At 51.5% G+C, this 24,180-nt stretch overlaps 1 protein-coding gene across 1 annotated transcript in view; it reads left to right on the top strand.

Moving 5' to 3' along the window:
- Window positions 1–24,180, top strand: part of STX1A (syntaxin 1A) — a 58,674-nt gene that overhangs the window by 16,828 nt on the left and 17,666 nt on the right. The gene's annotated exons all lie outside the window — the stretch shown is intronic.

Below are 24,180 nucleotides of genomic sequence, written 5' to 3'. Positions count from 1 at the left end.
TTCGTGGTGTCTTGGACTGTAGGCTGCTGTGTCCTGTGGTGGTGTGGGAAGTGTTGATGTCCCGTGTGGGTGGGTGTTAGGACAGTGCTGGCCCTGTGGGAGAAGAGCAGTTCAGCAGGGTGGACGCTGTCTGGACCTTGGGTGGTTTGTGAGCCGTGTTTTGGAAAGTTGCTTTTCTTCCTCCTCGCTTTTTTAATTTTGGGGGGCAAAAACATGACAGTGATCAAGTGGACCTCAAAATATACATTCTTGTCCCCTGAGGAGGGGGTGCTCTGGTGGAGCTGGGGGCCAGTATCTGCTGGTGGTCAGGGGAGCTTCCAGGCTGGTCAGCCTCTCCGCAGTGCCTGGGAAGAAGCAGCTAATTCTGGAAACTATTTCCAGGCACACGAAGGACAAGAAGGTGACCTGGAGCACAGGTTTATGAAGGGAAAATTGTGCCTGACCAACTCTATCGTTTCTCCATGTGGCTCGGTGGGTGCGGGCAGAGCAGCGGGTGCTGTTTGTCTCGGCATCAGCGAGACTTCTGACGTCGTCTCCCGTAACATCCCCACTGACGAAGTGGGCAGTGAGTGGTTTGCAAACCGGCTGAGCCGCTGGGCTCACGTGGTGGTGATCAGTGCGACCTCCTGGCGGGAAGGTGCGAAGAAGAGCGAGCCGGACTCAACCACGTAGTTGAAGAAGCATGTTTGGTGCGTGCAAGCCCTTCTGATAGCTGATACGGAAACAGCCAGCTCTGACACGAAATGCAAACGGAGAGCCCTTGTCCCCGAGCTGCCTCGGGCACAGCTCAGCTGAGCCGCCCGCGGGGAAGAGGGAGCTGGTGCCTGCGGAGCAGGGGATGGGCACAGCGCGGCAGGGGATGAGCTGGGTCCTCCCTGCAGAACGGGAGAAGAGCAATTCGTGGCTGTGGGACGCAGGGGAGAGAGTGGGGAGGAGAGGTGATACCGTGCTGTGAGCTCAGCATCGTGGCCAGGACGTTATTCTGATACTTGAGGGAGAGATGGGAGCGGTCTGGTTGCTTTGGGAGAAGTGTCCTCTGCCCCTCATGCCAGTAACCGGGTGCTTTTGCCCTTTGCTGGGCTCTGTCTGGAGTGTGGTGGAGCTGAATGGTGACCTTCATGGTGCACGTGGGTGCAGGCTGTAGTGGCTTGGCTTTCCCCACAGAATCATGGAGTCAGAGTGGTTTGGGTTGGAAAAGACCTTCAAAGATCATCCAGTCCAGCCCCTCGCCATGGGGGCAAGTTGCTCAAAGCTTTGTCCAGCCTGACTTTGAACACTTCCAGTGAGTGGCAACCAGATGTGTGTGACCAACGGAGTCTTCAGTTTGGTGTTGAAATCATGCCCAATGTGGTCCTGGATGTTGAAATAGTGGTTCTGACAGGGGTCCCCATCGGAGTATGGGGGATGTAGGAGGTCTTGGCTTGATGCCCTGCTTCCTGAGCAGGCTCGTGGTGCTTGTTATTTGATGAAGACTTTGGATGCATTATGAGATCTCGTTGCCAATGCCAGTTGTGCCCCCAGGAGAGGGGTGTGGGGTGGAAGTGCTCCAGAAGAGCAGGGAGTGATGGCAGCTACATTTGGGATGGAAACTGTTGAGATGGTCCACGGCTGCACCCATGTGAGAAAAGCTGTTGTGTGCATCCTGGGTGTCACCCTGCGTAGGGCTTGGCTGGGGGCATGCTCGGAGACTGCTCTTCAAGCAACTGCAGAACTGCCAGCCGTGTGATGGGACTGCTGGGGTGGAGGGGTGATGGCCAAGTGACATCCCCATCTCTTTTGGCTCTGCTTCTTATGATCCCAGTGTTAGGAGATTGAACCATGGGTTCCCCTAGCATTGAGCCTACAGAGCTGGAGATGAACAGATGACCAGCTCCTGTCTCCTGCTGCTCAGAGAACCGTGAAATGAGTGTTTTGGGCTCTGGACAGGCAGGTAACGTTGCTGTGGGACTGGGACTGAGCCCCACATGGCAGCTGTGTCACACCACTGTACAGGCAGGCAAGGACCTCAAATCAGGGACCTGTCAGCCACATGTGGGACACCAAATCCCCTTAAAATCCCAGTCTGAGGTCCCAGTTTAATGAGCGGATTGAGATGAATGGTGTGTGAGAAAGACCCTGGGCGTGGGAGTGAGGTGCAAGGGTGGCTGGATTCACGTGCAGAAGAGATGGCAAAATGCGAGCATCAAAGGGGCTGGAGGATCTTGGTGCAGGGTCACTGGGGGACTTTTCTTCCCATGGCATTTCTACCATCTAGGAAATCTGTTGAGTTATAGCCTCAAATTAAGCAAAAAAGAAAACTCCTCTGACAAAAGAAACCACGGGTATCGATGGAGTCAAACAGCGGTGGGGAACATGTGCCTTGCTGGCAGATGCTGATGCAGACACTTCACATGGGAAGCAAAATGGTGATGAGCTACCGCATCGCAGGAGAAATGCCCTAAACCTGAGACCTGTGGGGTTGGGGAGGCCTTTAGTTTGCATTTGGATGGGGAAATGGGAATAATTATTGCTGTTTCAGGCAGGGTGGCTGCAGAGGCTTGGCCAGGCAGCACTAGATTTGAAGGCTCTTGGAGGAGAGCGTGGCAGGTACGTGGCCCTGACGCTTCCCTCGTGGTGGCATTTCTCTTCCCATGGCCCTGGAGACCTGCCAGCTGATCCTGCCTCAGTTTCTGTGGGTCTGCTGGAGAAAAATGCTTTCTGAGGACAGGCAGCATAAATCTTGAGCTGCTTTTAATGCCAGCAGAGCCTGCTTAACAGCTTTAAGCTTCTTGCAATCTCCTAGCACTGTTAATGAGTTTCCAGGCCCCACAGAGGTGGAGCAGAACTGTATTTCCTAATCAAGTTATCAGATTATTAGCAAAAATGCAAATAAAAGAGCTGCTTTGGTTGCAAGTGAAAAAAATGCTATCTGGAGAAGCACTCTGTTGTGAGCACCACGTGGCAGATAATTGAAGGATCAGGCAAGGCCAAATAATTGTCAGGGAAAGAAGATAAAATGCATCTGGGATGTGGCCTCCTCTGATTTCTGGCCCGGGGCTCTCCCATGAAAGATTTTTCTTCTTAATCTTATGAAGCCGTAAATGTTAGAAGCATTTATTGAGTCACTTCATGAGCGTACACTGCTGCTAGAAGAGCTCACGAAGAGTTAATGAATGATTAATTAGCTTTGAGGTAAATAATTAATCAACTGATGTAGAATCCAACAGGTCAGAACGTGGCTTCTGATCTGTAAATACTGATGTGCACAGAGCTGAAGACCATCTTGTGCAGATATTATTTATTACTAGCCTCCAGCCCGTTGCTAACCACTTCTTTGTGCACTTTTAATAAGAAGCATGATCCATCATTCGTTGCTCAGATAACTGCCAGAGGTTGTCACGGCTGGTAGTAGCGCTTAGGTAGCAGCGTTCTGACCTGTAAATCTGAAATAACGCTGCATGGGAAAGGAGGTACAGCTCCTGTCCCATTTACAAGCGTGGCACTGAGGAACAGAGGAGATGAAGACCTTCCTGGCGTCCCCGCGCTGGTGGCAGTGCTTGGAGGCAGGCTGTGGAAATGGGAGCGAGATGTGTGCAGTGCTGATGTTTGCACAACTTGATCATCAGCAAGAGGAGATGTTGCCAGAGAGGAGATGCCCGGAGGTGAGATGTGAAATGATGCTGAGACATTGCACCCTGTGTTGGAAAGGGCTTTACTTGGGGGAAGCATCTCTGCTTTTGTGTTTTGAGCCTGCTCATGCTCCCGTTAGTGTTGGCTGAGGAGGGTTGCCCAGTGCTCTGGGTGCTGAGTCCAGCGATGTTATGTCAATAAGAATGAGAAGACTCTTATCCAGGACAAGGTGAAACCTTCTATCCAGGACAAAGTGAAACCTCTTACCTTGGAAAAGGTGAAAGCTTGAAGGAGGAACGCAAGGATGAGTGAGAATTCCAGTTATTCGTAAACTAGTGTTATTTTACTTTTTCTTTATAGAAAGCGATCTCCCTACCAGGTTGATCCTCTGCCTTAGAGAAAAGCACTGGTATTCTGTCCCTCTGGTAAACCAGGGGTGTTCCTTATTTCCAGCAGGTGCACATGTAGCCTGCTTGTGGAAGGCTTTGTATGTGCCCAGTTGTCCTTGGAGCCTTTCTGTTTTCTCCGTGTGCCCTCCAGGCACAGCTGGAGGCCATCAGGAGATGCATTGACCTGGTAATTTCCTATAGCATTTGCTGCCAGGACCTGGCTGTAGTACTGTCTCTCCTCCCTGCTACCCAGTGCGCTGGTGAGGCAGAGACCTAGAAGGTTGTCCCATGGTGGATCCCACACAACAGAGTTTTGAGGGGTTGTTGGTGTACTTGGCAAAATGTGCCACCGTCCCCACGTGCAGGCCTCACCCTATGGGCACCCTACCTGTTTACTGACCCTATCTGAGACAGATCAGATCAGAGATGCTCGTTTAAGTGCTCTTGATGTTGTTTAAGTTTGTTTTGATGGAAACTCTCTCCAAAGCAGCTGTTGAGTGTGTGTGTGTGCATGCAAGGACATGTGTGCTGTTTCCTACAAGCCAAAGACTTATTTGTTGGCGTTCTCTTAACTGTCACCTCCTTGGCCCCAGCCTGCTGGAAGTCTTTCCCTCTTGGGTCTGGTCAAAAGTGGTGGGTACAAGTGTTGAAACTTCTTCCTCTGTCCCTCTAACCACAGCCATGAAGGGAACAGCTTCTGGAGAAAGTTTTGGTGGAAAATAATCAAATCCTGACGTGCCCACATGCAGACGTGAGCCTGTGTCTGTTTCAGCCTTTCTCTAGTGCCGCAGCGTGAAACCATCACTCGTTCTATGCCTGTGGTTGACGCTTTGAATATTGCTTGGCTTTTTACTGCAACGTGAAAAGGTTTAGAGCTGCATTAATATTTCAAAAATTGTTATAAACAGTTGGGCTATTACAACTGGACAGGTTGTGTTGAAGGGTTTCAAGTTCGCTGTTTTTATCTTCAGGTCTTAATTTCCACTTCAAACAATTGGTCTTTAATCTCTTAAATGCCGCCTTAAAAGATGTAATCATAAAAAGGCTCAGCAGAAAGAGGACCTTAACGTCGGATAAAGAGCACCTGAGTTCAAGAAGGAGCTGACCCCTTGAGGGGTCTCTGGAGCCCTGAGAGCAGTTGGTGCAGCTCAGTGTGCATTAGAGTTTATCTAGAGCAAAGCAGCAAAGATGGGGAGACAGCACAGTTTGTTTCTGTGGTTACTTCAATTAATCAGTGGATAGAAACCCACAAGTTTCTCCTAAGAAGTTTCTAGGTCAAAAGCAGAGCAGGAGCAGACTCACTGGAAGGTTTTTTCTGTGTTCCCTTTGCCTTTGGCTGTTGGAACAGCCCGTGATGCTGCCCTGCTCTTCCTGGCTGCAGGGCGCCGCTGTTCCCAGGTAACCAGGTCTTCTCTTCGAAGCTTTCCCATTGAAGAAACGAGGCTGGAGTTACGGAGTTCTCTTAGTCGGCTAAAGCTGCTGGTGAGAAACTGTAGCCGGTGTGACCCCCACCGGTCCTTTCCTTTCTTGTTCTCTTTAGCACAGTGAGAAGGCTTTGAGAAGAGGTGGCAATGTCAAGTCTTGAAAGGCAGCTTCTTTCTATAGGAGGAACAGCAGAGAGCCAGGCGCTAAGGCTGCTCTCTGAACGCAGGCGGTAAATCCGTTGCTGTGTGGTGGAGAACATCTTCCCTATTGTACCTCAGCTTGGAAGGAGCACTGGAGTTTCTGCATCGCGTCTTGTCACCCCACCTACTGTCCTTTGACGAAAGACAGTTCAAACCTCCTGCAGATTCCCAGGTGTTTGAGGCCAAGGCCCTTCTGCAGGGTCACCTGTAAAAGCATCAGCCTGTGGTGATGGTAGAAGATGACACTGTGTGTGCAGCATCCTAAGCTGAGGAGTGCTCTTTGCGAAGTGTTTGGGATTGGTGTGTGTAGTAACATTTTTTGCATTGAGAGCTTAAAGGTTTTGAGGCATGAAGAAAAAACTAGCATGTCCATGCCTTTATAATGTCCTTTTTGCTAAGCAGGTTGGATATGTGAGGGACAAGTTGGGATTTTTCTGTACAGGTGTAGGCTTTGAGAATAATGCAGCTGAGTGACTCATGCGTGTTCAACCCAAGTCAGAAATTAGGACACTTTTATGCAAGGCATGTTATCGTCTCTTAAAAATGCTACAGCTATAAGAAGTGCCTTATTCTTGGCATCCATCTGGGTTCTTGCAGAGACGATGCTTGGAGTGGGTAATGGCACCATGCGTGGATTATATATCTCACCATGACCAAAAGGAATCTGGAGCTCCCAATCTGGAAGATAATTCTGTGCCTTGAGAGTACTGCAAGGGCTTTTAATAGCTTAGGGTGCTACAGGAAAGCAGCCTGGTGGGAAAGTGATTTGAAGAACGTAAGCAGAACATCACCCACCTTGTTTTCCTCTGAGTTTTAAGAAGATCCTGCTTAGCAGTTCTGCTTCTGCAGTGGTGGAGCCATGTCAACTGGAGCTGCTCTCAAGATTTAGCTGTGGAAGGATGCATAATTTTTGCTCTTAACTGCAAATAAGTGATATCTAAACCCTCAATTCTATTCTTGTTTTGTGTGTGTGTGTCCTGTTGTTCAGTTTTATGTGCAAAAATGCTGTCTAAAAGGAGTTGTCAACATGTGCCATCGTAGCTCTGTTTCTATGGTGCACCCATCTCTGTACCAGCTCTGAGCATTGCTCACAGCGTCCGAACCCTGGGGAGCTCCTGCTGTCTCACTAGAGAAGCTCTGAGCTGCCTTTATCAGCAGCCTGAAGTGAAGAAACCAGTAGTTAACTTTGCTGCTGAAAGGCTTCCCATTGGGACCAGCCTCCGCCCTTTCCGCTGGTGGGAAAGAGGTGACTGATGTGGATGGAGCAGCTGAAAATGGCGTCCCGTCGTGGGATGGGAATGGCTGGTTGTGAGCAACAGAAGGAATGGAAAGAAATCCGTATTTTTGTGGTGGAAGTAATTTGTTATGTGAAAAATCCAGGTTCTCGTGATGGAAACAGGCTTTTGTGACCCCCTGGTGGTGTCTTCTTGCAGCTGGCTGCTTCGGTGCCCCCAGCAGTGGGGAGTGCTGATGCTGAGGCACCAGCCCGCCTTGCTCCATTTCTAGCAAGAGGACCATGATGCTTGGCTGTCAGGGTTAGTGTTCAGGCAGTAGCCTCTTCCTATGTCCTAACTTTGAATTCAGTAAGATACCAAATTAAGTTACATGAAGGCACTAACTTCTGAAGTTTGTCTAAAGCGTGACCTGGAGTTTTAGGTAGCAATTCTGGCTTGGTGAGACCTGGGGCTTGGAAGCCTCTCCTTTGTTACATGTGCCTGGGGGTCATAATTAACATCCCTGAATGAATGCAAATGCAAAATCCCTCCCGATTCACTCACAGGCAAAAAAAACGTGCCCAGGAAGGGTGGAGCACGAGACCAGTGTTGGCTGCCAGCCCTGAGCTGTTGCCCCAGGCTGGATTCCTGGTACTGAGATGGAACCTGCTGGGCAGCAGGTCGAGGGAGGGGATTCTGCCCCTCTACTCTGCTCTTGTGAGACCGCCCCTGTAGTGCTGTGTTCAGCTCTGGGGTCCCCAACACAAGAAGGACATGGAGTCGTCCGAAGGAGGCCACGAAGATGATCCGAGGGCTGGAGCACCTCTGCTATGAAGACAGGCTGAGAGAGTTGGGGTTATTCAACCTGGAGAAGAGAAGGCTTCGGGGAGACCTTCTTCTAGCAGCCTTCCAGTACCTAAAGGAGCTACAAGAAAGCTGGAGAGGGGCTTTGGACACAGGTGTGGAGTGATAGGACAAGAGGTGATGGCTTTAAACTGAAAGAGGGGAGATTTTGGTTGGACATAAGGAAGAAATTGTTTACAATGAGGGTGATGAGGCACTGGAACAGGTTGCCAGAGAAGTTTTGGCTGCCCCATCCCTGGAAGTGTTCAAGGCCAGGTTGGATGGGACTTTGAGCAACCTGTTGTAGTGGAAGGTGTCCCTGCCCATGGCAGGGGATTGGAACTAGATGATCTTTGAGGTCCCTTCCAACTCAAGCCATTCAATGATTCTATGTGCTCCCTAACCTGATCCTCCAAAGGTAAATGCTGTGCAGGCTCCTTGGCTTTCTGCCAAGCTGCTCGTGCTCAGGCACAGGCTCACCCTGTGCTGGGATGTGCAGGGTGCTGCCGCTTCGGGGGCGGTAGGAAGGAGGTTGATGGCATTGGTTTCCATGTGCTGGGTGGTTCCATGTCCTCCTTCAGGACAGCCCTGTGGGAGTTCCCAAACTCCCAGCCTGGGGCAGGTTGGAAGCAAATTTGCCCTCATCTGGTGCAGCCCATGGGGTGGGGGATGCAGCGCAGGTGGGCCATGGGATGAGCCTGCTGGCAGCGATGCTCAGCTGCACCATCTGCTGCTACTGTGAGCATCTGTCTGGGGGCTTTGGCTCCTGCATCCCCCCCTCACCTCCCCCTTCCTCTCACTGCCCATGCAGGAGCCCTGCCCTCAGCAGAGACTGCACGGCAGGTGGACAAAAATAGCTCCTGCAGAAGCCATTGAAATGTCAAGAGCGAGCAGGCAAAGCCTGTCACCGCGCGGTCACGGTGTTGACAAACCACTGCTGCGTGCGCAGTCGGGGCACGTGCCCTCCGCTGCCACGCAGGGGTGCAGCACCCGCCGAGGGCTCGTTAAAATGCTGTCAGAGTGTGGCTTGGAGCAAGCTCTGGGAAAGTGCTAGATAAAAGCTGCTGCAAAGCTGTCCACCCGTGCTGGCAGAGCGAGGGCCACCGCTGCTAGCCGTGTCCTCCCCGCCTGTGCCACCCAGCCTCGCACGTGCGTCTGTTCGGGGGAAGCACTGGTGGTGGGGAAGGGTCCTGGCCGCTGTCTCTCCATGCTGTTGGGATGCAGGAGCACCCGTCCGGGGGACTGGGGGCTTCCTCTGCTGCATGGCGTCTTCTGCAGTGTGGGGGCAGATGGTCCCACCTTGCCTTGGCAGGAGGGAAGTGCTGAAACAACTAGAAACAGCTTTGGAACTAACTGATAGAACTTTACGGGCTCCTAATGTGTGATACTTAATGATGAGAGGCCATGGGCTTGTCCCAGATGAGATACGAGGTGTGCCAGGGCGAGAGCTGCCGTCATTGCCAGTGTTTGCGTGTGTGATCGATACTGAAAGGCAGTGCCAACCTTAACTGTTACTGCTCTGGATGGTGTTTTCAGTGTGAAACTGCTGGAATTTTCTGGCCAAAAAGCATTACGGAGGTTCGCCCCTTCAGAGCCGGGTGGCTACAGAGCGCTGTGGGATCAGCAGCACTGCTCCAGCTGTTGGATGTCACATCCTTGTTGAGTGTGATGATGCTGCTGTTCCTGGTCATTCCTTATTCCTGTGGTGTGCGGGCTGTCCAGGGAAGGAGATGAAGAGCATTGCGAGTTGCCGGACATGGCCAGATATGACATGCAGAGAAAAAGGCAACCAGTTGATTTAGCCAGCCTCGTGGTTTGGCTGGGCTTTCTGACCAAATAGGGCAGGGCTGGGCAGGACTGTGGTGCTGCCTGGGTGCTTGTACGCTTTGAGCCGTGGTGTTTGTCCTGGTTCTCCTTCCACTGAACTTGGTAGCTTGAGTTTGACAAAGGAGGTGGTGCAGAAGATCAAGGTCTTGATATAAGGACATAGTTAAGACTAACTAACCAGCTCTTCAGTTTTCAGCATGTCCTCCTTGTAAGGTGATAGCAGATTGTAATGAAGACAGTCTTCTTGTAGGCTCTGGAATCTCCTTCTGTAAGTCACTTTCTCTCGTTCTTGAACAATTTCTACTGTTAATGCCACCTCCTTGCTTTATTTGGTCTCTTCCTATCTGCTTCAGCTGGTCTCCAGATGAAGTTCTCCTTCCATGTGACCAGCAAGCTGCATGCTGTCCCCCTTACCCCCCAGTGGTGCTGCATGGGGTCAGGTGATGCTCTGCAGCCATGTTACCTCCTGTGACATGGCTGCTTTTCACAGATTTTGTGAAACACACAGCACAACAGCTTCTCTTGTATGGTCCAATAAATCACAGGGCATTGCAGCTCCTTACTTTCACAGAATCAGAGATTGGTTGAGATGGGAAGGGACCTCTGGAGGTTACCTGGTCCAACACCCCTGCTTAAGCTGGTTCATCATGTCCAGATGGTATTTGAATATCTCTAAGGATGGAGACTCTAGATGTCTCTAGATGACCTGTGATCAGTCACCATCACAGTGAAAAAAAACCTTTCCTTACAGTATTGCAGGCTGGCTGAGGTTGGCAGGGACCTCTGCTCCACCTCTGGAGACTGTGGTAGGTCAAAAGCAGGAAAGACTGAAATCCTCCCATGCCAAAGGGGTTGGGTGATGTGTCCTCCATGAAGGAGATGGGGGCCCCTGTCAGTGGAGGTTCCTGACAACCCAAGTGTAGATTTGGTGCTTCGTTTGGTCCTGAGCATGTGAGCTTTGCATCAGAGAAGACTTCTTGAGGACACAGATCTTCATTACCAAGCAGACCGTGTCCAGTGATGGCTAGTGTCTGGTCTTCAGAAGAAGTTCGGAGACCATCATTAGTTACTGAAATGGAAACGAGGAGAGCGTATCCCTCCTTGACCATTGCACACAGGTGTCGTATCTTCTGCAACGCAGCGTTTGAGTGTGGTCCCTGTCCCAGCACCAGGCTGACAGTGCTGTGGCCCCATTGAGGCTGGTATGGGAAATCCTGATCGTGCCTTGACCCCAGAAGGAGGGGACTGGACAGGGGATTAACTATCCACAGACTGCAAGAAGTAGGCAAGCCAGGCATTAGCGGACATCAACTACTTCTGGAAAATTGGATTAACCAGATCTTTTGCTGAGATTAGGGAACGTTCAGACTGCTGTGCGTGCCGGCATCTTTTCCTCGGGCCAGCACCCACATGCAGCATTCAGGTGACATCTCCAGACCTTTCTTGGACGAAATCCTGCTTTCTTGCCTTTATGGCACTTGATTTTCTCCTAGGACATCCTCGTCTGGGAGATGTGGAAGGGTTGATGTTGTGTTCGGAGGTGGGATCACAACCCCCTTCCTTCTGTCTGCGCTGCCCATCCTCAGCATGGTGCTGTGTTGAGCTCAGGGAGGCAGTTGTCTACCTGAGTCCTGCTCAGATTTGCTGTTTCCCAAGAAAAAAATGCCTTTGATCCCAGTGTGTATCGTCCTGCCATCGGCTGCTGCCTTCCTTGCTGGCTCTCGTGTAACCTCCTCCCAGCGTACGACCAGATACAAGGTCCTGGAGTTGTATTTGGCCATTAGATTCTTCTCTCCATGGGAACCAGCTGAGATTTATCCTTTTTCACTATCTCTGTAATTGATTTTTAGCCTGGTTTTGTCATTAATCAAATGTGTCTTTAAATCAGATAGGCGAAGCAAGCACAGCTCTTGCGTGTGCCGCCTCTGCGAGCCAGGGAGTGGATTTTCCTCCAGCCTTCGAGCTCTTAATGAAAATACTGAATTGAACTCGACCCAGGAGTGACCCCCACATGGGGCTCATTCATCATTTTCCCCCTATCTGACTCCAAATCTTTAATCATCCGATCCATGCGTCCAGCCTGGCAGTGCGGGTGTGATATACCCGCACATCCCTGCCTAGCCTCTGGATGCTACATCTGGCAGGAAAACCAAAGATACGCTCTCTTTGCCACTTTTCCTTCCTTGCACGTTCTGCTTTGATTAAAACCTTCACCTCTCCTGGACCTAATTTTGCTTCTGAGCTCTGTTAGATCCACCCCACTGAAGTGTGCTCTGCAGCAATGCCTTTTTCACATCTGCAACAGCTGGAGGTTTCTGCTGTCTTTCCTGAGCATCATCTGTGCCTGTTAAAGCTGTTGTTTACTGAGGGTTAGTGTTGGGCTTTGCAGTCTCAGGGCAAAACATTGCTGTCCATGCAGGAGCCACTGCAGAACGGCTTGCACGCCTCGGTGCAGAGTGCAGGCAACGGCCGTCTGTTTTGTGCCTGGAGCAGCCTCACGCCTGCAGCGGCAGCGCTTTGGATTTGGATCGAGGGGCCAGAAATGCGAGGAAGGATAACTTGGAAAAAGGCAGTTGATGGGGAACAGCCTCTGTCTATTAGGATTTGGTGAGGAGCACCAGGATGCGTCATGACTGTAGTGTACAGGGTGGAGCACACAGCCACATCTTGTGACCCAGGATGCCCATAGATGTTTAGAAGACACCCCAGTATGATATTTCCCCAAGGATTTCCCCTGGGGAATACAAAACCTGCTGTCTAAAAGGTGAAAATACCACCCTGCAGGGAGAGGGACATCCCCTCCTGCACAAGCTGGGGAGGAGCAGGGCTCCTCTGCCCATGTTGGAGGTGCTGATGTCCTGGAGAGGGTGAGCTTTGGGCAATGCTCTTGCGTGAGGACCTCCTTCTGCCAGCTGCGTGGGGTTGCCCAGCTGTGTGGCAGCGGGGAGGTGCAGCAGAGGCTGCGGTGCTTGCAGACAGCGTTGCTTCCACAGTAGTTAAATTTTAAAGAGATTTTTTAAGTATGCAGGCAATTAGACAGGTAGCGGTGGTTGACCAGCCAGCTGCCAACAGCAGATGCCTGGGGCGAAGCGTGAAAGCTGGCAGGGCAGAGCCTGCCATCCTGCTCCGTAATTAGCTCAGCGTGAGCAGCGCTGCGAACAGGGGAGGCAAGTCCTGGCCAAGAAAGGAATCTGGAGAGCCAAGTGGCAAGGGAGGGGGAGTTCCAGCGCGTGGAGAGGGAATAGACTGGGGAACCCGTAATTAAGGGAGACGGGTGGCGGGAGCAAGACGAGTCCAACGTAGCTGCTGGGGGGTGGAGGAGTTTGGAGGCTGCTGAGACGTGGGGCTGGGAGGGAACGAGTGAGGGGGTGCTGAGGAGGAAGAGTGGGGGCCGCCGTCAGACAGCACACAAAAATGTTTCCTATGCGAGAGCCGAGGAGGGTGAATGAGTATTTGGCAGTCGGTCTGTTTGATCCCAGACCTGCATCCATCCTGTTTTCCCCTTCCTTTTTGTACAGCCCGAACACATCCTTGCATTATTTTGCAGTAATTTTGTAGGGTCTCTGTTATTTTCTGTTCATTCAGGCTACATTGTTTCATCATCCTCGTTAAAGACAAGTTGGTTTTCCTCCCTTCCTACCACCATTCCCAGTTTCTCCAGTTTCATTTCCTAGTAATAGGTAACCTGCCCTTCCCTGAGGAGCCCTGAGCAAGGACAACGAGGGAGGTTTGGAGCAGTGAAGCAGGGAGCAAGCAAGGTTTGCTGGTCATGGTGGTCCCCTTGCTTTTGGGATTCCATGTTCCCTCCTCCGTCGGAGGGGAGCTTTTCCCCTCGGATGAATTAATGAGTGCTGTGGAAAAGGCAGCTGGTGACACGCCAGTGACGCCGGCAGCTGACATCATGCTGGGGAGGAGTGGGAGGCTGGAGCGAGCGTGCCGGGGAGCACGTCGGCACTGCCTGCCGCGGCACGCAGCTCCCGGCGCTGCCCGTGGCCGGCGGCGGCTGAGCCCGTGGTGGCCGGGCAGCGAGGGCAGGGGGAGGCCGGGACGAGCTCCCAAGCAGCAGCATGTCGAGAGTTGCAGGGTCAGGGCGATGGTCAGGGACTGCTGATGTGCTCAGGGGAGGGAGGTCTCCAGCCAGCGGTCGGTGCAATCTCGTGTTTCTGAGCTGCAGCAGGGAGAAGTTCCTGATCAGGAACAATTTGTTTCTGATTTCTGTTGACGAACAAACAAACAAAAGAGCTCAGCAGCGAGGCAGCCCTGTGACAGCGATGGTGGAAAAGGGCTCATCTCGGAGCTGGCTTGCTTTTATGTTTGGAGGCATGGGTGCAGGAGAGGATGATGGCAACTGTGGTCACCTGCTCACCCCGACCGTGGCCCTGGGGGCCTGGGTGTCACCAGCCTCAGTGTACGAAGCCAGTTCCTGAAACTGGGGAGAGCTGGCTTTGCCCTGGAGAGCCTTCAGTGGGGGCTTGGCAGAGCAGGCAGCCACAGGGGCTTTGCAGCCCCTGCCAGCACTGTCCCTGCCGGTGGCCTAGCAAAAAGGTTTAGGCTGGACATAAGGGAAGAAATGTTTTATATTGAGGGTGGTGAGGCACTGGCACAGGTTGTCCAGAGAAGCTGTGGATGCCCCATCCCTGGGAGTGTTCAAGGCCAGGTTGGATGGGGCTTCCTGATCTAGTGGAAGATGTTGAGGGGGTTGGAATGGATCATCTTTCAAGGTCCCTTCCAACCCAAATCATCCTGTGGGTCCATGACTCTATGAAAAAGATACTTGAGCAAGTGCCCAGCCCTGTGAGGTGCATTTTTTCCCTTTTTGACATTTCCCATCCCTTTCCTGCTGCCTCTTTAGCAACATTCTGTGACCTGGGCTGCTGCTAAAGCCTCCCGCCCACCAAAGCCCATTTCCGTTTGTTGGTTAAATGTGTTACAATTATTGCTCCTGGGTTGCTGTTTACAGGAGTGGGCTGCTGTACAGCGAGTGGCTCTTAGGGACTTTCCTGGCCTCCCTGTGCCCAATGCCATCTGCTCTGCCACCCGACAGAGCTGCAGGTTGCAATGACTGGTTGACCCAAACAGGGTGCTGTCCTGGCAAACCTTCTGGTGGAAGCTCCAGCTGAGGTTGGGAGCTCTCAGATGGCCACTGCCCTGCTCAGGGCTCAGGGTGGGGAGAATGGGGAGAGTCAGGGGTGAGGGGGACTGGGACCCACAACAGCAGAACAACCAGCCAACCTGCCTGGGAATGGACCACAAGCAGCGCAGTTTGTCATGGTCCATTTGGACAGTCACTCTGCGGCTGGCTGTCTCCTGCAGCCATCATCCTTGCATATTGGTTGTCTGGCAGTTTCTTCAGAATCCATATCTCATGAAACTGGTATAGACCGAACTTCCAAGCTGGAAGGTACAATCACATCAGCTTATCCAAAGCGTATCCAACAGCAGTCAGGCTGCTGAGACAAACCCTTTGCACAGACTAGTCTAACATGTGAATTCACTAATCCATCACTTAATTCATAAGGTTTCTAAATCAAAAGTTCTCTAATTCGTAACTTGCAACTCGTAACTCGCAATTTGTAACTCATGCATCTGTGAGCAAAACAGTTACCTAGCAGAGGGTGAGAGTGCTCATCCTCCCACCTCCATCACGGTGCGGGCACTCTGTCGCACCGGGAAGTATGAGAGCCTCAGCAGCCTGACTGCTGTTGGATACGCTTTGGATAAGCTGATGTGATTGTACCTTCCAGCTTGGAAGTTTGGTCTATACCAGTTTCATGAGATATGGATTCTGAAGAAACTGCCAGACAACCAATATGCAAGGATGATGGCTGCAGGAGACAGCCAGCCGCAGAGTGACCGTCCACCCTTTCTGTTCACCGTGTCCTGCCTGCGTGTTGTCCGCGCTTGGACCTAATGGTGCTGCTTCCAGCATGTCAGCCAAAATCCGAGCAGGAGTTGAGTGAACAGTCACACCCTGCTCTTCAGTCTGTGTTTAAAAACATGAATCAGGCCATTTTTTTAAAGAAAAAAATGCTGGATTGGGCAGCAAAGGTGTCTGAACTCTTTGGTGGGTGCTTTCTGGGGCTTTATTTTGCACGTGCTGCTTTGGGTACTGAATAACAGCATCTTGAAGAGTGCTCTCGCAGCTGAAGCTCCAGGGGGTAGGACTTCTTCAGGTCATTTTTTTCCACCAGTGCTAGAAAAAGTTTTCTTTCCAGCTAGAGGTAATGCTTGCTCTTTGTCATGGAAATGTACAACTCTAAAAATAACCTTTCCACAATTCCCTGGCTGCTGCCTTTCTGCACAAAGTCCTGTTTCTCTTTGTCCAAATGGGGTCACCGTATGAAATCTGCATCATCACCTTGTGCATGAGGTGAAGGACTTCCCTCCTTCTGTGGACCCAGTCCCTTGATCAAGCCCAGCTTCTCCACTGCCCTTTGGCCTGCTCAGTGCCCAGGGCCACATGCTGGCACAGACTCTCTAGCCTGGGCTTGCTGTCTCAAGGTCAGAAACGTATGGGAAACGCTTTTTTTGAGTGTTTGAGAAAACACGTGATGTATCTTGTGATGATTAAATTCTTACATTCCAACAGTAATTCCAGTTGTTGCTAAACAGTCGGTACCAGAAATAGAAACTGCTGGATCCAGTCTACCTGAAGTTATCGATCGGGAAGTTTTCCAAGAGCTGAGTAAGATGGTGGCTCTGCCATTAGTGTTGATTTCCAATAAGGCTCCACATACCTGATGGGCATCAGAAGCTCGGAGGTAGCACAGTGTCAATTTTTTAAAGAAAGAGAGAGGGAACGGGCTGGGTAATTATTCACTAATTGACCTTGCTTCTAGGCAAAATAATGGAGTATTTGAAGTGGAATTCGATTGAGAGAATTAAAGGAGACAATTAATGTGGTTTGGTGTTGTAAAAATAGATTTGAGCAGCTTTACTTGGTACCTCTGCGTGCTGAGCGCCCGCGGGACGACTGACTTAGCGTTGCTCCCCCTGAGCCCTGGCACTGCCGTCCCACTGCGCCCGGTGCCCATCCTGGAGCGCCCCGGGGGTGTGTGCGTGGCCCCGAGCGGGATGGGAGTGGGTGGCGAGGGGACAGGGTGGTTGGTGCAGCGCGGCTCGTGATGGCATTTAGTGCCGCCCTGGAGCTCACGGGGGCGGATCGAGAGGCTCAGAGGAGAGCCTTGGGCAGGACGGGGCGCTGGGATGAAAACAGGAGGAGGCCATGGAAAGGAAAAGAGCAGTTTGCTCCTCAGCCAGCTAATTGCTCCTGGAAAGGTGGGCGCCCCGAAACCTCGCAAACGATGCTATGAAGCAGCCAGGGCTGGAAATCTCTGACAAATGGGCACGTTTGCAGCTGGTGGGAGCAACCATCCAAAGCCATTCATTCACATAAATGTCACTGTCTTAATTGGGTGCCCTTCGTGGAGACGGCTCTGTCGTGGGCCAGGATGCCCCTCTCCTGCACAGTACCTACCAGATTAGTCCTGTGCAAAACTCCTGTGCTTTCATCTGGCCTGTTGCCTGCTCTGAGCCACATTTTAGCAGGACCTCATTGCTGTGCACACAGAACTGCGCTCTTCAGCTTGCGTTGTAACTCCAGATACGTAATTACTGCTGAAAAATTAATTGAAAGATCTACAAAGGTCCCCCTGCTTTGAGCTATTGATATTTGGTGTTTCCTGGCAGCTCAGTGACCTCCTGCTGTCCAACAGCCTCTCCAGTGGAGCTGTAAGCTGGTGTGCCGGTGTGGGGCGTGATGGGCTGGGGGTGCCAGAGGCAAGCTGCAGGTCCCACTGGGTTTGCTGCTGAATGCGAGCCATTTCTCCCATGGCTGTGGTGGCAGGCAGCCCCGGGAGCCCACTGCAGGCAGGATGGGCAACGGTCCTGGGAGTTGTGTTGTTGCACGGGTGGGATTTGAACTCACCTGAATGTCTAGGTGGGGTTACGGTGTTTGCGTGGCTCCCCTTCACCCCTAGCTCTTCAGCACCAGCTGCAAAGTGTTGTTTTAGTGTAATTGGGAAAAAAAATGAAATCCCAACACTTTATCCAAAAAAAAGGGAACTGGAATCATAGAATCATAGAATGACATAGGCTGGAAGGGACCTTAGAGATCATCTAATCCAACCTCCCTGTCATGAGCAGGGACACCTCTCAACTAGATCAGGCTACTCAAGGCTCCGTCCAACCTGGCCTTGAACACCCCCAGGGAGGGGGCATCCACAACTTCCCTGGGCAATTTATTCCAAAGTCTCACCACCTTCGTACTGAAGAATTTCTTCCTAAGATCTAATCTAAATCTGTTCTCCTTCAACTTGAACCCATTTCCCCTTGTCCTATCAGAGGACACTCTTGTAAAAAGTCCCTCCCCAGCCTTTCTGTAGGTTCCCTTCAGGTATTGGAAGGCAGCTATTAGGCCCCCCTAAAGTCTTCTCTTTTCAAGGCTGAACTGGAAGGAATGATGTACTGCACTGCACTGTCTGTGTCTTCTCTGCCTTTTGCACAGGTTCACCACCAAACCAAACCACTTTGCTGCCAGCAAACTTTGATCTCATCATTTGTGCTGCTGGGCTGTAAGCAACCAACAACCATGGCTGCAGGAGAAGCAGTTAATGCGTAGCACAGCTCTCCCTTCATCCTGAGATTTGCCTCCCAGGGTGGGTTTCCGTCTCCGAGGCCAGCCCGGCATGACAGGAGCAGTCAGAGGAGGACGGCTGTGGGATGAGAACAGCCTCGGGGGTCGCGCAGCCATCATCTGGGAAGGGGCTTTTGCACGCTGGGCTCCTGCACGCGAGGCTGCCCGTGGCTGCTCCGTGGTTGCAAGGCCAGTTGTTGGCGCAAATCTCACAGCGTCCTTGTCTGGTCGGTGAACTCGGACAGATGTCTGCCCGCTCCTCGGTGACTGCAGCTGGGCCCGGCCGGACCAGCAGCCTGCGAGGAGCACACTGGGTTTCCAGGATGTGTGAAACAGGATCCAGCACCACTCATAAAAAAGGGTGTTTTATAAGCACAGTCCCACTGATGTTACCGATACCCAGCTTTTAATTACCCGGAAATATGTAATAGAAACATCAGTTAAACATCTCATCTGCTTCCATTCTTAGTGACTTAAAAAATCAAAAGCTACAATTTTAGTCTGTTGCGGATCACCTCCAGACACAGCCAGATGGTGCAGACCAGGCGTTTCAGGGAGGGCCTTTAGTCCCAGAGGATCCATCAAAGCTTTTCAGGTCCTTCCATGCATCATCTCTTTTCTGCTCCTGTGTAAAAGCCTTACGACACTTTGCACGGACATTGAATCCTGGCAGTGTCTCTTCTTGCTGCGTCAAGCAGGATTCATCCCTCCTGGCACGCTGGAAGTTAAAAATCCCAGGGCTGCTGGCCCCTCCCGATGGTACCGGATGACTCCCATGCCCTCGCTCCTGGCAAAGGCAGATGGCACCGCCATGTCCTATTTCTGCAGCTCGGCAAGCAGCTGGAGCTCCTTGTGTTGCTTCTGCGTGGAAGGGACAATCCCAGCTCTGCCTGGGGCGGTGGTCGCACAGCTCTCTTGTGCCCACCCCTTCGCATGCTCCCCCTTTCTGCCATACCTGCTGGAATTGGTTGTATTGGTCAGAGCAAGAAAAACTCTAGCAAATTAGGAAAGCGTTGAATCAGCATCTTGCAAACCATGTGTCAATTTTTTTTCTTCTTGTTTTACTTGGCTTGAATAAATAAGTTGCAATGTCAGACTCTGAGCTCCATTTCCAAGAGGGAACATCAGCCTTTGGGAACTGAAGGACTGAATAGAGGTCATTGATGTCCCAAATCTCTTCTGGCCAATGGGACTTCAACTGGAAGGTCTTCCTCTACAAGGCTGCTCTCCGGCCGGCCATCCATCCATCCTTCCATCCCCCATTCTGTGCTGGTACTGGAGATTGCCCTGACCCAGATGCAGGACTTTGCATTTGGCCTGGTTGAACTTCAAGAGGTTCACATGGACCCGCTCCTCCAGCCTCTCCAGGTCCCTCTGGATGCCACCCCTTCCTTCCAGCGTGTTGACTGCATCACTCAGCTTGGTGGCATCCATAAATTTGCTGAGGGTGCACTCGATCTCACTGTGGTGTTGGTAAAAATATTAAATAGTATTGGTCCCAGTACAGACTCTTGAGGAACACCACTTGTTGCAGGTTTCCACTTGCACATTGAGCCACTGACTGCAACAATTTGGATGGGTCCATCCAGCCATTTCCTTATCCATCTATAGTCCATCCAGCAAACCCTTATCTTTCCAAATAAGAGGCATGAAAGTTGTACGGGACTGTGTCAAAGGCCTTACAGAAGTCCAGATAGATGACATCCATAGCTCTTCCTTTGTCCACTGATGCAGTCACTTGATCACAGAAGACCACCACCTTAGTCAGGCACGATTTACTCTTGGTGAAGCCATGTTGGCTGTCTCTCATCACCTCCCTGTCATCCATATGTTTCCTCATGTCTTCCAGAAGGATCTGCTCTGTGATCTTACTGGGCATGGAGGTGAGGCTGACTGGTCAGTAGTTTCCAGCTTGGGACTGGAACAGCCTTTCTAGCCAATCTCCTCCCTGGTGTTTTTTAAAACAAGTTTCATTTTTATTACTTTAAGTTCGTGGAACACTATGGAAAATGTTTCAACTAACTCTGTAGATCCCTAGGGAGGATCCCTTAGGGTTTGCTCTGAGACCAGATTGCTCGTGGGGGCTGCCAGGTCTGTGCTTCCTCTTTATATTTGGCTTTAAAAAATACCCTACATTGCGTAAATGTAAGTGCAAAAATAAACAGGCACATCAGTGGAAACCTGCAAGAGACAGAAGAAAAGTTTTAAGGCAAGAAAGGTTTGGTTTTTAAAATTTCCTTGGAGGGACTGTGGTCAGGATCGTGTTTAATTTTTTATTGAAAAAGCTGTGTCTTTGCCAAAAAAGATCCTTCTTCCCAGCTTTGTCAGGGAGGTCAGTTATGAATTAGTTTGAAATCGTACTTTGCTTGATTATGTTGGTTGGTTGTTGTCGGTAAAGAATTGCAGGTCGCAAAGAGGTGAAGGTTTATTAATCCGAATAATGAGCGAGCGCGGGAGACTGACGGCTGAGAGCCGCGTTGTGTGTGCAAAGTCACCGTCACGGTGATGCTCAGCCGTGCTGCGGCGGGCAGGTGTCAGTCACCTGCAGATAACTGTGCAGGGTGGAGGTCTGGTGCCTGCTGCTGCTGCTGCTGCTGCTGCTGCTGCCGCCGCTGCCCTTCTGCTCGCGGCTGCCTGGTTTGGGGGCTTTTTTTCCTCCTCCTTCATTGATAATTTACAAAGCCCATTTACAAGGGCCCATTTTACAGACCCGTTTACAAAGACCTGTAGTGACAGGACAAGGGGCAATGGCTTTAAACTGAAAGAGGGGAGATTTAGATTAGATCTAAGGAAGAAATTTTTCACTGTGAGGGTGGTGAAGCACTGGAACAGGTTGCCCAGAGAAGTTGTAGATGCCTCATCCCTGGAGGTGTTCAAGGCCAAGTTGGATGAGGCTTTGGGCAACCTGGTGTAGTGGAGGGTGTCCCTGCCCATGGCAGGGGGTTGGAACTGGATGATCTTTGAGGTTCCTTCCAACCCAAACCATTCCATGATTCTATGATTCTATGATTCTGTGATTCTAAAGCCTCCTCCCTTCTCCCAGCAGGACCTGGGAACATGACCTCACTGTGCTGGTGGCCATGAGGCATCCCTGCTCCCCTGCTGCGCTCAGTGCCAGCGGGAGTGGAGCAGACATCCCACGGCGGTGGTGGGACACGGGGAGCCTGGCCCGTCCTATTAAACATCATGTTTGCCCTGAGCACCACTCTGCTCCGGGGTGATGCTGGCCGCAGTGGCAGTGATGTTGTGGCGCTTCAGCTTCCTGTTGCTGAATGTTACTCGCCGTGAATGGTTAAATAGATTTGAGTGAGTCACTTAAACAGACGCCATGGATGTGAAAATAATTGTCTGGGAAGCCTGTGCCTGCCAGGTCTCCAAGTAATCCTCACACGTCCTGTGACTCAAAGCCAGCCAGAAGGAGTGTTTTCTCCCTGCTGCTCAGTTGGAAATGTTTTGAGGGAAGGCAGCCTAGCTCCCTGTCTCACATCCCCTCCATCCGTCTGCGTGGTGCTGTCCCCTTCCTGAGCAGCCAGCACAGCGGGATGCTCACCTGCACTCACCGCTTGCTCTGTGCATCCTCAGCGATAGCATCACTGCAGCGTGTCCCTCAGCCAGAACTGACAGGGAGAAGGGAAAGTCCGTAGGAGTGAGTTATGTGAAATTGTTTCATAGGATCGAAGGTGGATATGGATGGGAAGGGACCTGGTCCTTGGTCCAGTACTTTCCAGCAGGTCATTAGATCAGGTTGCTCAGACCTTCACCCACCCACATGCTGAATATCCTTAAGGATAGACAACCCACAGCCTCTCTGGGTCCAGTGTTTGACCGCTTTCATGATGACAGTTTTTATTCCTAATATCTAATTTGAGTTTTGCTTGTCCCAGCTTGGTCCACCACTGCTTGTCCTGTTCCTGTGCACCTCCAAGCTTCAGCAAGAAGCTGAAGGTCTCCTCCAAGGGGCAGGAGGAAGTCTGGCTCCAGCTTCTCTCCACCCTCCTGCTGAGCAGTCGTAGGCAGCAGTAGGAACCCCCTTCGCTTTCCCCTTTCCAGGTGAACAAGCCCAGCTTTCGGCCTGTCCCTGTGTTCGTGGCAGCCTGTTGTCCCCCGGCGCTCCTGGGTCTTTGCCGCTTCCCCGTCGGCTGCCCTCCGCCTCTCCGAGTGCAGGGAGTTACTCAGCCCAGGCTGGTTTGTTTCTTCATTAAAGACAAGTTCTTTCAAGAATGGGGAAAAAAAAAAAATTAGTCACTTAGATGAGAAGTCAAACTGAACATGTCTTTTTCCTGCATTTGTGCTTATTCTCCAGCAAATACATGATTGTACCACTTGCCCCAGTGAGGCCGCTGTGTTGGCTTGCTCAGAAATACCTGGAGCCTGGGGTGAAGGTATTTGCAGATGTGTTCGTTTTCTCCTTCTCCCAATAGTGCTGAAGCTCTTAGCTCTGAGTCAGAAATGTGTACAACTGTGGATAGGATGTGACCTTCCCCCAGCACATTCCCATCATCGTGATTTTCTAATTATGCCTGTGACTGCCAGCTGGGAGCGTACAGCATCGGAGCTACCGCAGCCATTGAAATGACTCAGTTAATGTGCCTAGAGTCTATTAAACAAAGTTTTATTTAATTAAGTAAGTCTTGATCTCATCAAAATCTAGAGGGAGCATTAGGGTGGCAGCATTTCTGAGAAATCATATTTGAATGGCAGGTGGTTTGTACTTCCTTTAGGCTGGATCTTGAGATATTGCAATGTGCTGGTCACACTGCTGAGTTTTAGGGTTGAGGCACGGCCATGTCCCTGGCAAGCCCATGGGTGAGCACAGGGTGTTCTGTACCACGCAGTATGAAGGGCTGTACAGGCAGAGCACGATTGGGTACCTGTGTGCTGGGCATGGGTGCTGTGCCCTGTGCTTGGTGGGGTCCGGCAGTTTCTGAAGCACAGAGTGGCGAGGGGCACACTGCACATCTTGGCTCCTTTGGGAACACTCTGGTTTCTGGGAGAGGAACCTGGCTGAGACCATAGACTCACAGAATGATTTGAGTTGGAAGGGACTTTCAAAGATGATCCAGTCCAACCCCCCTACCATGGACAGGGACATCTGCCACTAGACCAGGATGCTCAAAGCCCTGCCCAATGCAGTGCTCCAGGGGCGTTTCAGGAGAGCAGAGCAGAGGGTGAGCTTCCCCTCCCTTGGCCTGCTGGCCACGCTGCTGGTAATGCGTCCCATTTGTCACCTACAAGTATTCCCCAGTCCTTCTCTGCAGGGCTGATCAAGGAGCTTCATTCTGATCTGGGTTTGCTGAGCATGGCTTGTGGCTTGGAGATGCTGCTGCAGTGCAGAGAAAAGTCCTACAAGACACGAGTGCCTGGAAATGTTGCAATGGTTGTGCTGTCAGTGGTGGTGAGCTCAGAGCTGATTCCTGGCACTTGCACATGGGAGTAAGGGCAGGTAGCCCTGTGCCAGATCCCGTTGGTCAAGCAGGGCTGGGAACATCCGCAGCTGATTTACTTCTCTTGAGTGTGGCATATGCTGTAGTTTCCTCTCTCTGTAGTTGAGTCAATAGTCCTGGGAGTGCAGGAGACTCTTGTAAAAGCCCTTGGAGTCTTGGAGAAGTGGCCGTGGGGAGATGCCGAGACTCACCAACGGGCTCTCGACAGACTCTGTGCTTGTCAGGGCTCTTCTCCCAGTGGGAGGCACATGCAGGTTGTGCTGGTGCGTGTGGGATGTCCGTGGGGACAAGGAGAAAGGGACTTGCATATACTTGTTTTTATTTGCAACTCCTGTGCCCCTTTCCTCTTGAAATACAAGAACTGCTTTACACCCTCCCAACACTGCTGGGCTGCCCAGAGTCTCTCCTGAGACATGGGCTGTGGGACTGGGGACATTTCTGGCCACTTCAGCTCCTACTTTTCCGCCAAAAGCAGCAAATTCAGACTGGAGAGTGAACACACGCACACTGGCTGTTAGTCAGGGGTGCCAGTGGAAGATGTGACCTTTCATAACACCCTAGGGAGGGCTGGCTGGCGTGGCAGGAGCTTGAGGA

This window comes from Tauraco erythrolophus, chromosome 21 (genome assembly GCF_009769465.1).
Source record: "Tauraco erythrolophus isolate bTauEry1 chromosome 21, bTauEry1.pri, whole genome shotgun sequence".
Classification (NCBI taxonomy): domain Eukaryota; kingdom Metazoa; phylum Chordata; class Aves; order Musophagiformes; family Musophagidae; genus Tauraco; species Tauraco erythrolophus.
Note: the sequence above shows the minus strand (reverse complement) of the source record. Positions and strands in the feature narration are given on the sequence as shown.